Raw genomic sequence first — 17,344 nt, 5'->3', positions numbered from 1 at the left:
CAACACAGCTTAAAATGTAAATGAAATACAATGCTTTTGAGCAGAAAGGCACTTGAGCATTTCTATACACCAGTTCTATGGGCAATTAAACAGTATTTATTACTGACTCTACATATATACTAACAATAATTCATACAATTCTTTAGAACTAGACGTAAAAAACTATCCAAATGCTATGAAGTGGCTGGTATAATTAACATCAAGTCTTTACTTTTAGGAGGATAATAGTCCACTTGTTTGCCTTCACATGATACCAGTTTGGGATTTTGCTCAGGCTGTTCTTCTTTTGGCTTCTCTGACAATGGCGAATGATGGCGACTGAGAAAAGCAGGAGAGAGCTGGAGATGAGGGCGAAACCGCTCAGAAAAAATGTTGCCGTATAAGTCCCTGTGGTGTCTACCAGCCATCCTACCCAAAGAGAAGGGGGGGGGGGGGGGGGGAGTCATATAATTACTTCAAGGGTAACACATTTCAAAGAAAATACATTTTAAATGTGGTGAAAATGGAAACAGTTTGTTTGGATAATGTGTCTCTACATTAATAGTTAACCACTTAATGCACTATTTCTATAGGGCAGACCATTACAGAAGTGACGAATGAGGTTAATATTTTCCTTTCTTGAAAACACATTTCAGGTCATTCTTTACTTTATTTACATGTGCTGCATCTTGGTCATGCTGTCCTTTTACCACATAAAATCATTTTGACTTATTAAAGAATTTTGTATAGTTTCAGGACTGTTAACCACATTTAAATATTTAATTCAATTCACCTTTGTGTAGCGCTTTTACAATGTAGATTGTGTCAAAGCAGCTTCACATAAAAGGTCAAAGTAAATAGGAACAGTGTAGTTCAGTTTGTAGTGTTTAAGTTCAGTTCAGTTCAGTTTAGCTCAGTTCAGTGTGGGTTAAAATCACTACTGAGAGTCAAAACACTGTAGAGCAAATCCAACGATGCGCAGCTCTACAGATCCCGAACCATGCAAGCCAGTGGCGACAGCGGAGAGGGAAAAAAACCTTCATAATTGGCGAAAGTGAAGAATAAAGAATAAGAATAAAAAAAAAGAAAAGACTAAAGAAAGAAAAGAATAAGGCAGTTAATCTTTTATAACGTATGTTCTGTCAATTGTTTTCTGCTGCATCTAATTGTTAGCACTCTGGAATACATGATTCTGCTCATGATACATGATAGTGTACAGGTATTTAGTTATAGGATCTGGATATCTCGTTTCATACAAACACAGCTGTTTCATTTTGCATCTGTATTCTGTTATGAGTTATAAGATTACAAACAGTTTAATCTTAAATCAGCAGTGGTGGAAGGTACTGACAAATCATACTTAAGTAAAAGCACCATTACTTCCCTAAAAATATAGTGCAAGTAGAGTAAAAGTATCTGTTGTAAATATCAGTCAAAGTATGAGTAAAAAGTAGACCTTTCAAAAGTACTCGAGAATAGTTTATGCTGTAAAAAGCTGATATTTACATGTAATTTGTGGATGTGTGTAAACATTCTGTAGTGCATTTAGTTATTGCTCAGCAGGCAAACAACATCATAAGACGCTATTAGGTTAGAGTTAGGTAGTGACGTCAGACGACCAAAATTCAATGTCTACCCAGCGTCTAAGGACAACGTTATTTTGATGTCCATAATGACGTCAAATGACGTTGATATTTGCTTGATTTTAGCTCGAGTTAGAAAGTGACCAAAATCCAACATTGAGCCAACATCTTAAACCAATGACATATTCAAATACTGGCATTTATTTGTAAGGTATGGCAACCAAAATCCAACATCTGATAGACGTCATAGTGGTAGCGCCCACACAACCTCAAGCTGTAACATCATTAGACGTTGATATTTGGTTGATTTTAGGTTGGATGTTTTCTAATCCTCATAGATAAGAAAAATAAAGAAGTGGCAGGTTGAAGGAAAGTAGTGGTGTAAAAGTACCGACCCCACTAAAAATTTACTAAGGGAGAGTAAAAGTACACATTTTTAAAACTACTTAGTAAATTACAATTCCTGGGGAAAACTACTCAATTACTGTAGTTAGAGTATTTGTAATTTGTTACTTTACACCACTGTAAATCAGTATTCCTTATCCTAATGATAATTTTAGTGAAAAATCCATGTAAAACAAAAAAGGAAATCAGTGGTATGGTTGTAATTAAGTGATATGATTGTACCTTTCTAACAAAGATGCAACTTTCTTCAATGAAGTTTGTGTTCGGTAAACATATTTTCTGTCCATTCTTTACATATATAAGAAGTAGACTAGTAGTAAGTGGGATAATGTGCATCCAGCCAGTTATCGCACAATAACCCCTTCAGGCTGAGATTACTCTGCCATAACAAAAGGCTGAAAATACATGATCCCTTAGTAATGTTTTGTTTTACAGCAAACCTTACCATTATATTTTAAGAACTTTCATTGCGGAAGGGTGAATTAAAGGTTTAGTTAATAATAAGAGGTTATTGTCAAAACATTCCACGTGACTTCGGTGGTTCAACTGCAATCATATGAAGCTCCAAGAACAATTCTGTGCACCAAAAAATAAATATATAAAAATATAAAATGTGGCAGGCAAGGGTGTGTATTTACTATAGGCCAGTGTTTCCCAACCCTGTTCCTGAGGCACACCAACAGTACATATTTTGGATGTCTCCCTTTTCTGACCCATTAACTTCAGGTGTTGGAGTCACTTCTGATGTTATGATAAGTTGATTCAGGTGTGTTTGATTAGGAGAGGTTGAAAATGTGTACTGTTGATGTGCCTTCAGGAACAGGGTAGGGAAACACTGCTATAGGCAATACACAATACGCTTGCTTGTTTGCAACTGACTCTATCGGCAATGCACACTCTGATACAGAGACAGTGACTATTGTAAATACCAATAATTGTGACCTTCAAAACAGCAAAGTTACATCACATCTGACACAACAGTTCAAAATCAAAATTGGAAATGGAAACTTTTATACCTCAGTAAAAAGTGAAGCATCTACTGTATGTCTTGCTCAGACCACAAAACTGATCGGAACAGCTGTGGTGAAAACAATAACTGGACACTGGCTCATATCTGCATCTCTTTGGGCCCTATCATACACCTGGTGCAATGAGGCACTAGATGCAGAACAGTTTCAGCACAGGTATGATTTTCACATTTTGTGCCATATTGTTTAAATAGCAAATGCATTTACACCATTTGTGTGCTCAAAGGTGTGCTGGTCTGAAAAGGAGGTGTGTGTGTGTGTGTTGTTTTTTTGAGACTGAACTGAAACTGAAGTAGACTACGCCATTGACCAACTAAAAGCTGCTCTAAAGTCCACAGCACAGGGTTTTTATTTGTCATTTAAAGAATGTGTTAGTGTTATGTACATATGTGGGACCAAAATTGTGTACGCATTGCTTAATACACACTGAGGTCGGCAGCTAGCTCTCTGCAACTCACATGGTCGCCCACTGAAGCTAAGCAGAGCTGCGCCTAGTCAGTACCTTGATGGGAGACCACATGGGAAAGCTAGATTGCTGCCAGAAGTGATGTGAGTGACCAGCAGGGGCGCTTAATCTGTGGTCTGTGTGGGATGGGCACTCTCTGTGGTCGTTAAAAATCCCAGGATGTCCTTTGAAAGAGAATAGGGATTTAACCTGTCCATCATAGCCTCCAAACCATCCCCATATCATAATTAATTTACTCTGTCTCCTCTACCAATCAGCAGGTGTGGTCTGGTGCAATATGGCTGCCGTCGTGTCATCCAAGTGGATGCTGCACACTGGTGGTGGATGAGGAGATTCCCCCAAAATGTTTAAAGCGCTTTAAGTGTCCAGAAAAGCGCTATATAAATGTAAGAAATTGTGATTATTATTATTACAAATAGCTTTAAAAATGAAAGTTATTTTATATTTTATAATAGTCTACATAAATATTAAAATGTGCGGCGTGGTGGCGCAGTGAGTAGCGATGTTGCCTCACAGCAAGAAGGTCGCTTGTTCGAGCCTCAGCTGGGTCAGTTGGCATTTCTGAGTTTGCATGTTTTCCCCGTGTTCGTGTGGGTTTCCTCCGGGTGGTCCGGTTTCCCCCATAAGTCCAAAGATTAAATTGTTCGTAGTGTACAGTATGTGTGTGAATGAGAGTGTGTGTGTTTCCCAATGATGGGTTGTGGCTGGAAGGGCATCTGCTGCAAAACACGTGCTAGATAAGTTGGCGGTTCATTCCGCTGTGGCGACCCAGATTAATAAAGGGACTAAGCCGAAAAGAAAATTAGTGAATAAATGAATAAATATAAAAAATGTCCACCTTCTTACCTCATGGGGCTTGTTGTAGTCAGGCTATTCATAACGATTTACATTTGTTTAGTTTTTATTATATGCATATTTAATTTTATTTTAACTTTTATACTTATTATGTTTAGATTTGTCCACCTGTTTTAGAGATATATGCATCACCAAATGGGGCATAGGATTAGGAAGTGTGTTTGTATATAACTCACTTATATATATATACTTTGTTATTATTGTTCATTTTTTGCTGAAATTGCTGGAAATTAGAACTGAATAAAGAAATAGTTTTGAAATAAATCTACGAAATTAAATATGTAATGTATGTCTTTAATAGAGTGCGCCCACCACTATTTCCCGAATCCATGGTCAAATGGAAGAGGCCAAGATAGTCTTTAACCTGCACAGATGGTCTTTAACCATTTTATCGCTAGTGAGGCATTCAGTTTTTCCACTTACAAAGTCGACCATGTAAATAACTAATGCGCCATGGTGCAACACAACTAACTCTTAAATGGAAAGGGAGATGAGACTCTGATTGGTTTAATACACATTATGCCCAAAACACACCCATAACTCATTAAGAAAATAAGGAAAACCCTTTTTAGACCATGTGCCTAGCACACAGACCACTTTTCCATTCTTAAAATAGCGAATATGGATTCGGATATGCCGTTGGTGCTTTTACGCCATGCACATTAGACGTATAACATTAAACAGAAGCCCTATAAGTTACTGAAATACCAGAACAGATGTGAAGTGTGGCTCTCTTGCACAGTGTGGTGAAACAGGAAAAACTAGCTGAAAAGTTACAAACGTGAACAGTTATGGAATGTGATTGTCACTCTCACAAATAAATAACATGTGTGAGATCAATGCCTGTCAATCAATTAAATGTTTTTTAGACTATTTGATTATTAATTAAATGCATAAATGCATTAAAGGAAATTTCGTCATCACTGTTAAATGTAAAGGCTTACTGACATTACAAAAATTTGGTTTGACAAAATCAACACAGAATTCATTACATACAAACTTTTAGGTTACAATAGCCATGTTTTTTGTTTTATACCGAATCACACAGATTTGAAACGTGAAAGTGGAGTAAATGATGACAGAATTGATACATTGAGAAACTAACCCTTTTTTTATTAATGGATTATTTAACGAAATGAGGCTCTAATAAAAACCAAACCTGCTACTAGGTGGCATTAAATGTCTTACTTAGCATTTTAAGATTCTGAATGATGTATTAATTTTTTCACCACTCACTATCCTTCAGCTTAATTCCTGTGTTATCAGGGGTCACCACATATTCAGGTTTTATGCAAGGATGCCCATCCAGCCTTACACAGCACTCTCTCATTCTCACACACACACACATACATACACAATCCATTTTACTACATATCTTTGGACTGTGGGGGAAACTTGAGCACCTGTATGAAATCCACATGAACAAAGGGAGAAAATGCAAACTTCAAACAGAAATGCCTCCTGCCTCCGAAACAGCGACCTTCTTGATTTGAGGTGACAGTGCATAATTAAATTTATTTCATTAAAATGTTAAATGAAGTAAAAATCATACAATACCGCATTTGTTACTCGTGTGATATTCAAAACTTAGGCCCAATCCCAGAGTGTGAAGGGGAAGGGCTTCAGAATTTACCCCTAAGAAATGGGACAGCACTACAACACCTGCACACGTCATCACATGCCATCGCAATCTCTTGCCTCATATGAGATCAGACGATCGTGACTGCTGAAGTTATTCCAGTGGTGTTATTTTTTGGTATTTATCTTCAGGAAATCACTGAAGGCATATATCATGTTATTATAACGATCTAATGTGGGAATAAAATCGTAACTTTACTGTGCTTTTTCACAGTGGCCATATTCATCTATGTAAACACAAGAAAACAACATTAACATTATAGCAGACACTGTAAAAAGGTCATTCCCAGCCACTAGACTTATCTGACAGGGTATTCGAGTGTCAGAATGTTGTGGGACTGCTATACAGGAGTTAATATTGTGGATTATAGATTACAGCGAAATTTAGTGGTTTTTATTTTAGCTTTTATTTTCACGTGAACGCGCAAAATGAGGGGTAGAAGGGGTTCAAGGAGAAGCGCTAAGGGGGTAGAATTGGGATTGGGCCTTATTATCATGGTAGTCTAAAGCTGAGTAAGGCTGAAAACCATCGAAGCAAAATTAAACTGCTGAAGCAATTTCTGATGAGGGACGAGCACGGCACAAAAGCAGAGGAGCTTTTATTATGGCACAGTGCATCACTTCCATCAGTCATAATAACTTGGGGAAGAAGCAGTGCTGTTTTATCATACTAAATATATTTTGGTTATGTTAAAATGCTCTGCTCTGTGCAGTTTATTGAAAGACAGAACATGTTAAAGTGTGTTAGCCTGTTTTCTAGTTAAAATTGCCTATTTCTCTGGATATTACCATTTTCTAAACATTTGTTATAATAATGTTACTACATAATCAGCAAAATATATCACTGTTCTAGTAGTTTTGGATTTTTTTATTTAAGTAATAGTACATATTGTGCATTTAATATATTATATAAATATGTGACAAAAACCTCATAGAGGGCATTTATTGCCATAATATCTTGAATTTTAGGAGCATATAACTGCATTTATACTTTAGGCTTTCAGTAAATTGCTTTTGTGCATCATGTTATTTACGGGGTTCATACACATTTTTACTACTGACATTCCATGACTTTTCCAAGACTTTTCCAGAACTTTCAAGTACATTTTCATGACATAATGTTTTATGTAATGTCTACATATACATGGTACATAATAAGAAAAACAAAGACGTTTAAATTTATTACAGCATATCGTAGAACAATGTTTAAATTGTTTTTATATCTATGTGAAATTGATTTTGATAATGCTTACACAGCACTAACAATGTGAGAGTAGATTTTTGGCCAAGTTAGGGCTGCACAATATATCGTTTCAGCAATATCGCAATGTGTGCATCCGCAATAGTCACATCGCAGGATATGCAAATTTGGGATTAGAGTTTAATATAGAGTTTAATCATAATGGAGAAAAAGTTTATCATCTGCGTGCATTTTTAAAGAGATACTGTAGTTCACGCAAAAATTGCCGTGAAAACATTCTAATCTTTAAGTAAACTGTCCCTTTAAGGCCTGTGACTGTGTGAACATTTTAAATTTTAAAACATCCGGCTACAAGAAATTTTTTGTAACTTTAATAAAATTGCATAATATACAATGAAGACTATGCAGTGTTGATTATTCAATATCTGTACCTGAATAGCGAATACCTGAAAACTAATTCACTTTTATCTTTACTATATTTGATTTATAGCAATATATATCACAGAAATACAAAATATAATGTCAGATTTTTCCAATATTCTATTTCAAGTATATGGATATTTGTTAAACTAATTTCTATGACTTTTCCAAAACTTTGAGGGTTTTTTGGTTTTTCCAAAACTTTTGCAGGCCTGGAAAATGCCATGTCAAAATTCCATGACTTTTCCAGGTTTTCCATGACCGTATGAACCCTGTATTCAACAATCTGACTAATTTATTTCAAGAATTGAATTCAAGAACTGATGCAGGTCTAAAGTCAGGGAATGTACATTAACTGCACACAAATTACATGTAACATTTTCCTTATTAACATGTTAAATTGACAGCCCTAGTATGAACACAACTGTATTAATGACTTTGGCTTATGGCTTTAATTTAGTAACAGAATGCAGTTGTCACTCCAGTAGATGGGATTAAACACTAAAGAAAGGACAGGATTAAACACTAAAGTTGCCTGCAATGCAAATATAAAATGTGTATACAGTGCTGTATTGTGACTAATAAAAGATGTGAACATTTACTTTATATAAAGTTTGAACTGATGAAAATAAAATCATTTGAGACTCTTACCTCCAATGGGTGGGCTGACTAGATAGGGAAGAGCATGGAGAAAGTACACAACCCAAGAGCTGAAGAGAGGTATTGTCTCCCTACAACATCTGATGTTACCACTGGAATAAGGGCAACATAGGCTCCATCAAAGTACCCATAAAGCACAGAGAAGGGTACCAGCCAAACAAATGTGCGTAAGAGGGGGATAAAAAGACAACACAGTCCCTCCATTCCCACAGCAAACATGTAGCATATATTCCTGTACTTTTTAGACACCTGGAAGAGAGATCGGAAAGCCTTAGTCAGCATGATCAGAAGCATAGTATTGATACTTTATTTTTCTTAGACCTAAGCACTTCTATAATCTTTTGACCTCTGTATATCAATCATTAGGCAAAGAAAAAACAAACATGATGCATACTCTTTTAAAGTTTAAGTTTAAACTGACAGCTGGGTCAATGATGTACAAAAACAAATCTTTAAAATTCCAAAAGTATTAATTTAATATGTACTTCACAATGGTATAAGTTGAAAACTTTTCTTTTTTAAAAGGAATAACCCCCACCCCCCCACCCCAGGTGATCTTTTTGGTTAATAAGTCCCCAGTTTATCATCAGTTGTCATTGTTATTTGTTATTCATTTTGTTTTTACTGTAAAAATGTTGTGCTGAAATCCACAGATCAATATTTGAATCCTTTTAGAACCACATTTTCAAAAAAAACATTCATTAAGATTCATTCTTTTCTTGAATACATTCAAATTTTTAACATTAAAGATTTTTTGATATATTAATAAATATAGGTTTTTGAGAAATTGCACCACATGGCATTTTACACGCAGTTTTTATAAAAGACTTGCTGACATAATTTTTATTTATTTATCCTTTAGTGTTCCTGGAAAGTCCCACTTAGATTAACAAAATTCCTTTCTTCCAGAGAGTACTGACCAAGATGACCATATAGTTTTATTAAAATGACTAGCCCTCCTATGAAATTTGAATTAAAAATATTTCCCTCGTGTTGTGTTGTATAATGGAGAGATAATTCAACACATTTTTAAAAACCCAATAGTTTTATTAACTAATTTCTTTAGTCTTTGCCCATAATACTTTTCTATTTATCTTATAAGATACTAAAAAATAAATAATTAATAAATAAAATAAAAGAACAGCTTTTTATTCCAGCCAAACTAAATGACTTTCTCAAGACGAAAAAACATTATAGAAAATAGTCACCTTGGAATTATAAGGTTCTATCTGTAATGTAATGTATCTGTAATCTATCTCTAACCATAATGTAAATAAGTTGTCATTTAATATGTCAGATAGAACCTTATAATTCTAAAGTGACGAAATGTCCTTGGCCTGTTATGTGTGAACATCATGTGTGAAATATTTAATAAAGAATAAAATTTCATGGGAGATAATCATTTTGTCTTAAACTGTATGTATGTATATTGTGATTATGGTAAAAATAATTGTACTACATTGGCATTTACTTTATGACAGAAATATTTAAATGAATTCCTATGCTCATCTTACAACAGATATATTCAACTTATTAAATTGTCAAAAACAACACAGCTGTTTATTGGATTACAAGGTCTGTGCTTACAACTCCCCCTAACTTGAACAACAACGACAAAAAAAACATGTTGTTCAGACAGTAAATGATCACTCTTTTTCCAACCGTAATGCAATACTAACAGACGGCACAAAACAACATACCTCCTGTCAGTGAGCCAGCCAAATGTGATGTTGCCAACAATGTCAATAACGCCTAGTATGGACATGAGGAAGGCAGCATGTTGATGACCAACACCAACATCCAGTGCATATGGAACTAGGTACACAAACGGCAGACTACACCCACTGGCCAGCAGTAGGAAGGAGCCTGCAAGTACCAGGAAGTCAGGCATGAGCAGGAAGTGGTATTCCTGCAAGGACTGAAAGCACCGTTGTTTAGCATCACTCGCAGCACTCCTTGTAGGACCACCATTCAGTGTTGAAGGCTTAACATTGTACCGCACTCTGAGTCCACTGGAAGAGGACAGGCTTCCTCTTCTTTTACAATGATAGGCCGTAACAGAGCTCCACACACACACAGGTTCAACACAAACCCCCCTAAAATGAGAAGGGCCCCTCGCCATGAGTAGTGTTCGATTAGCAGCTGCACTACTGGGGCCAGGATGAAGGTCCCAATGCCACTTCCAGACATGGCAATGCCATAAGCCAAGGCTTTCCTCTCACAGAATAGATACCGACCATGGCAATAGCTGGAGTATAGCAAAGAGCGAAGCCAAGCCCTATAAAACAAGAGGAAAAAAAACACACACACGCTGAGCTTGCTGGAGACTAAATGTGGAATATGGGTCTGTAGGTCAGTGTTTAATCTTAGGGTGCTTACCAGTTAACAGGCCCAATGTAGCGTAAAGATATTCTAGACTGGTGGCAAAGGAGCTGAGTACTAGTCCTACGGAGGCCAGGAATCCTCCTAGTATTACAGCTACACGGCATGACAACTGATTCCCGATCAGACTTCCGAGTGGGGCTGCAAAAGTAACACGAGAATGAACATGGGTGTTGCGTAAGTCAAACTAAAACATATGGAAAGAAAACTAAAATCAGTAGTCCTATTTAGCATGTCAGATTTAATATATTTATATTTTTATGCAGGATGGTATGCATTTAGTTAATCAAATTTTAATATTTTAATGATGTATCTGTTCATGGAATACTGAACAAAAGTCACATTTAGTGTCATGATTTTAATTTTTTAAATATTTTATGTGACACTAAAGACCAAGCTGCTGAAAATAAATTGTTAAAACTGAGAACTGTATTATTATATTACGTATATATATATATATTATATAATATATATATATATATATAATATATAGAATACTGGATGGATACATCACATTTTCTAATTCTTCAGCTGGATACATTTATTGTGCAGCAAAAAAATATAAACTACATTTACACACAACAGAAATTCTCTAATAAATCCTAATCATTCACTCATATAATTGGTTACTATTACTGCACAGAATATTCTTCCAAGGACAAAATAATTTTGTCAGATCATTTTGTCTAACTAATTTATTAACAACCCATAATAGTCAATAAAATAATAATGATTTAAAAAATTTTATAAAAAGTGTCACAGTTGTAACAATTCCATTTTATTAGATGCTAATTTCCACAGATTTGTAGTCTTGAACACATGGAATGCAATGTGATGAAAGACCAAACACAATATTGCAAAGTTTTATGTAATAACTGCAAATCTTACACATCTATTGTTTACCTGAGCAATGTAATTCTTAAGATTGCTGTACTGTCAATAGCAGACAGCACTGGGTGTAAGGAAAGCAAACAGTTCTGTTTTTTTGGGTCAAGCTTGCGACACTGGCGTGTCCTCTCAAGATGTTCGCTGTGTGTTGCTGACTTAGAGTTTTGAGCCTCCCACAGCCTGCAAGCCTTTTTTTAGTGTCTTATGTAACATTATTGTCGCAGTTGGACAAAAAGATTGCCTAAAAAACTAGTGGTCAATCTAGAAATGTGAATTTGAAATTGAATTCTTAAAATTGAAAACCTTTTTAAGACCAGCCAATAACGATGACTGTGACGTGCTGATTTCTATTGGATTTAGAGACCAGTATGATTATTACTTACCACAGAGCATGGTTGTGCAGTCCACTAATGAATGAATCCATGCTGTCCCAGAGTAGTCTTTCACAAAATGCATCTGAAACTCGACAAAGAATATGGAGATGCATCTGGAAAAGAGAAAACAACAACACATTCTGAACAGACAGACATACAAGAAGTGTTGTCAAAGTATCAAGTCACTACTTACATTTTTATAACAATACCAGAATCTGCTGTGCAATTAAAAACACAACAAAAGAAAGTAGTGATTTCTAAATAAACCTGACTTTCATTTCAGCTAATACAACGAACATTATTTAATGTGTTCCTCATGATTTTTGTTTTTAAATAAACACGTATTCCAACACATTTCAAAAATATTTGGAACAGTAAAGCATTTACCACTTTGTAATGTTGCTATTCCTTTTCACAAGACTTAAAAGACATTTAAGGACTGAAGACACCAAATGATGAAGTGTTTTAGGTGAAATTTTGTCCCATTCTTCCACCACAAGTCTTAAGGTGGGGTACTGGGTCTTTGTTGTCGCATTTTGCACTTCAAAATGCTCCCCACATTCTCTATAGGTCGGGTACCTGTATCCTCTTCCTCCGCAGCCAGGACTTTTTAATGTGTACAGAATGTGGTTTTGCATTGTCTTGTTGAAGTATGCAGGGGCGTCCATTAAAAAAAGCATATTGTCCTCCAAAATCTCAATCAGCATTATTAGTGCCTTCACAGAAGTGCAAGTTACCTTTGCCAAGGGCACTGAATAACCCCATACCATGCCTCACGTATATGTTGGCAAACTGGTGGTCCTCAGCCCATCTTTGCACCTAAATTACTAAACCATTCTTAGATGCTTCTATTGTACCAAATCATATTACAATCAGCTGTTGACATCACCATTTCAAATCACATCATTATTTAACCAATTTACCTGATTACTAGTCCTAAATTGCTTCTGTCACAACTTTTTTGGAATGCATTGCAGGTCTTAATGACAGGAAAAGATTTATATTTACAAGTAAAACGAAGTTGACCGGACAAAAAATTAAATATGCTGTGGTAATTTTATCTGCAATGAAATACAAGTCAAAGTAAATATAGAAATCAATACTTTCTTTTTTATTTGCGTTTTCTATACTGTTCCAACTTTTTTCTGATTTGGGATTCTAAGTATAACATATATACCTGTTTTGACATTTGAATATTCTTTTTCCACTATTTACTATATATAACCCCACCAGTCCTACACCACCCAACCTGCTCTCAGCTACTATGCTATACCTACAAACATTTCTGTCCAACATCATTCAAAAATTCATTTTGCCAGCTAGGCACTGGTGTAAAGTAACTAATTACAAATACTCAAATTACTGTAATTGAGTAGTTTTTCCTAAGGAATTGTATTTACTAAGTAGTTTTTTAAAAATGTGTACTTTTACTTCCCCTTGAGTACATTTCAGTGCAGTATCTGTACTTTTACTCCAATACTTTCCTTAAACCAGCAGTCACTACTTTATTTTTCTTGTCTATGGGATTAGAAAAATCAGTCCTGTGATTAAAGGTTTTATAAAATCGCACGTAGAAGGCAAATCGCATCATAATGAACTACCTCAAGACATGGGAGATTTATAATGCAGCAAACTGTTTGGAAGCATTAAAAGTGTCCAAGAAGATGTCCAAAATCTTTATACGCGATGACCCAGAGACTGTTTAGATGCATGTCACTGATGAGAAGATTATTCAATTCAATTCAATTCAACTTGATTTGTATAGCGCTTTTACAATGTAGATTTGTCAAAGCAGCTTCGCATAAAGATCTTAGTAAATTGAATCCGTGTCAGTTCAGTTTTCAGTGTTTAAGTTTGGTTCAGTTTAGCTCAGTTCAGTGTGGTTTAATAATCACTACTAAGAGTCCAAACACTGTAGAGCAAATCAGTCCATTATGGATGTTTACTGTATGATGGCCAAAATGGCCCGGCAGGCGCAAGACATTGAGATTGACTTTTTTACCCTAACGTCATGGGTGTTGAATTTTTTTGGAAATTAAAATCGGGTTGACGCCAGAACAATGTCAGGCCAAGGTCTGATGTCTAATGTTACAGTTTGACGTTGTGTGGACGTTACTGCTATGACGTCTATCAGTTGTTGGATTTTAGTTGCCATACCTGAAGAATAAATGTCAGTATTGACATAAATGACATCAATATGATGTTGGTTTAAGATGTTGGCTCAACGTTGGATTTTGGTCCTTTTCTAAGAACCTAAAATCAACCAAATCAGCATCATTTGACGTTGTTATTGAATGTCACAATAACGTTGTCCGTAGACAGGCTAGACCATGAATTTTGGTCACCTGACATCACAACCTAAATCTAACCTAATATTAACATCTCATGATGTTGTGTGCCTGCTGGGCAGTAACTGGATTCACTACAGAATGTTACGTTTACACACACATACTGTACACAAATTATTTGTAAACGCATAAGCTTTACAGCGTAAAACGCACTACTCAAAGTACTTTTGAAAGGTCTACTTTTTACTCATACTTTGAGTAATATTTACACCAGATACTGTTACTCTACTTGCACTACATTTTTAGGCAAGTAATGGTACTTTCCTTGAGTATGATTTTTTTTAGTACTCTATCCACCACTGCGAATAGGCGCCCTTTAATTGTTCTATTTTCACATGCTACTTAACTTAAGTTTGGCTTGACGTGTTTACTTTTTGTACAAAGAACAACATTTACAGCAATTTGTGACAATTCCCAGTAACAACATGCTTTTAAATCCAGTGTCATTTACAGCTGGTAACAATGAAAAGCCGATGCAGTGTGTGGGTGTGTTGGACATGAAAGCCTATGATGGGGTAATGAGGCACAAACCTCCTGCAGTGTCTGTTCTGCTCACCTGAACAAACAAAAACTGGAGGGTCATTCAGGTCAGAGCACTCAGTGTGGGTATGACAGCCAGGCAACTCTCACGTCTTCCACCACTGAGACCGAGCGTGTCTGGCCATCAGCCATTAAAGAAGGAGACGTCCTTCAGTTAACCAGCTCTACAAAGACAGCGATGGAGCTATAAGCCAAGTTGCAGACTCAAATGGTAAAATCTTACACAGGACTTGAATTACACACACATACATGGATAAGGACTTTTGAAGGGGTTAAGAGCAAAGAAAATCTCCATAAGATAAAGAAGGGGTTAAAAAGGCACACTGTCCATCCAAAGACCACAAGCTGCCTTTTAAGCTTAACAAGTGTTTCATCATCTGGTACTCCTTAGGTTGATAATTACCACTTATCTCAGACAGACCTCCAAGAAACGGTCAAAAGGTGTTTGTTTCAGAGGTGAGAGGTCAGATGAACTGTTTTGTTCTCACCAACTCGCTTGCAATTTCATCTGCGTAAACCTGTTCCTCAGGTTCTCACATTTCACATTTTACATGTCACTTGATGTACCTGCACATCTAAATTGAACAACCCTACAATTAAAGGGCTTAAACAGCATTGTCAGTAAGGCACAGTCAATGCCTTGGGAGAAAGGCAAATATTGCTTAATGGAACAGCTTGTTCAAAACAGAATATTTTACCTCTTGCAGTATGCAAATATATAGTACGTGTCATACAAGAAAACTTCAGAAAATAAATGATTACAGAATAAACAGGGCAAATCTATAAAGTTAATTCAGTCAGAGCAGTTCAAGTAGATGTAAAAGCAACACCAACTTTCTATGTAAAGGTCTAAAATGTTGTTTACAGTGTGTCAAATGTAACCTGACCTCAAAGCTGCAGTAGAAATGGCAGATAGCACTTGTCACTTTGTGAACCAATGACTCCTTCTAGGTAATTCTCAGCATGGAATGAACTAAAATATAGCGTTCTGTTATGCCTCATGTACTGTACTGTACAAAAGTATGCATTATCTGACAGGTTAACAGATCTGAATAACATTTCCAGGCATTTAAACAACAGAGAGTTTATGAGACTGTTATTTTGTTGTTGAGTTGATTTAAAATCTATTGAAAAAAACCTAAAACTAGTATTTAACAGAGAGATTATTCTCCGTTGGTTACCATAAAAAAAAAAAACAACAGGTGGATAAAAACCTTATGTTTTAATAGTGTAATTGTAACTGCAAAAATGAACCTTCATTAAAGCATCATTACAAACAAAGTGTTGTGTCAGAAAAAGTTTTACAATATTTCTTACTGTTACGTTAAGTGTTAACGCTGATCTAGTTACGCAGGTATGAACAGCAACATATGGTCCACAAAAAAGCTTACCTTGTTACAGCTCGTGTGCAAACAGTTACTAGAAAGCAGGCCAGCCACGATCATCCATCCCCACCCTCCATCCGAGGAGGACCCCTCCTTTCTTCTTTTCCTGAGCCATGTAGTCTGTCCTTCCCAACCACTTTTATGGCCATCAAACTCCAACTCTCTCGTTCTCACACTCACGTTGAACCTCTCTGCTGCCACACTCACCAGCATGGAACTCGTTCTGCAGGTGTGGGGCCCACTCAGTGACTTTTCTAAGCGCAAGATGACACACACAGCAGAACACAGGCAGGAATAAATAACAAGCTCAGCTAAAATGATTAACATGCAGTATGGGTGATTCTGGGTTTTCTGTACTGTAACATGTTCTAGGTTGATTTTACAGATGATTCACAGTGAAATGTGAACTGATGCTGAACTGCTTTCCAGGGAAGTGAGAGAAAAAAACACTTTCTAACTGACAGGTTGCTATATTAACTTGAGACCCTGCAGACCAACTTCATGACCTCTCTGAACAGTTTGAGAGATTAGAAAGTCGAGCTGTTCTTTGAATGATTTTTAACATTGTTTATTATTCAAAACATCTAGTTTTCATAGCCAAATTGACTGATACAAATACTAATATTCAAATATAACCATTTTAGACAGTCCTCTGACCAACTTTTTTAAACATTGAGGTGGTTCTTGCTGCCTATGTCATACTTGATCTTCCCAAAATGCATATATCACATGACTGATTATGTATTCAATTGTTGTGTGGATGTACATAGCAGAGTCGGGCCAAGGCGAGCATTTGTAAAAGAATAATTTACGTGTTTCACCGGAGAAGAATCTAATTTATCAGCTGGAAAAGTTGGGATTATATAAATGGTGTTTAGACAAATAGTTCAGCCTCATTCAGTTGCATTAGACAGAGCATCTTGGATGTTAACAATCAGGAAAATTTTGTAATGTTGTACACAATGTACACTTTCAGGATAAGACGATGCTGTTTTCTCCCCTATTATGCAACTGAACCTGCAGTTTATGAGTCTTCTAATCTATATATCAGCCCACTGTGGGAACAGTCCCAGTTGCACATTGTTTCATGCCAGCATAAAAAAAATACATCCACTAAATAGATTTCTTTGAAGTTAGGCTTGTCTAATTGAGCCAGCTGTTGATTTCCAGGATTATTTATTTCTCCTTCTGT

General features: G+C 36.1%; 1 pseudogene; it reads right to left on the bottom strand.

Moving 5' to 3' along the window:
• Nucleotides 1–78: 78 nt before the first annotated feature.
• LOC130239041 (monocarboxylate transporter 12-B-like) lies at nt 79–16,279 on the bottom strand (annotated as a pseudogene).
• Between the last annotated feature and the right edge of the window lie 1,065 nt (nt 16,280–17,344).

The sequence above is a fragment of the Danio aesculapii genome, chromosome 12, assembly GCF_903798145.1.
Source record: "Danio aesculapii chromosome 12, fDanAes4.1, whole genome shotgun sequence".
NCBI lineage: Eukaryota > Metazoa > Chordata > Actinopteri > Cypriniformes > Danionidae > Danio > Danio aesculapii.
This window is presented reverse-complemented; position numbering and strand designations above follow the sequence as displayed.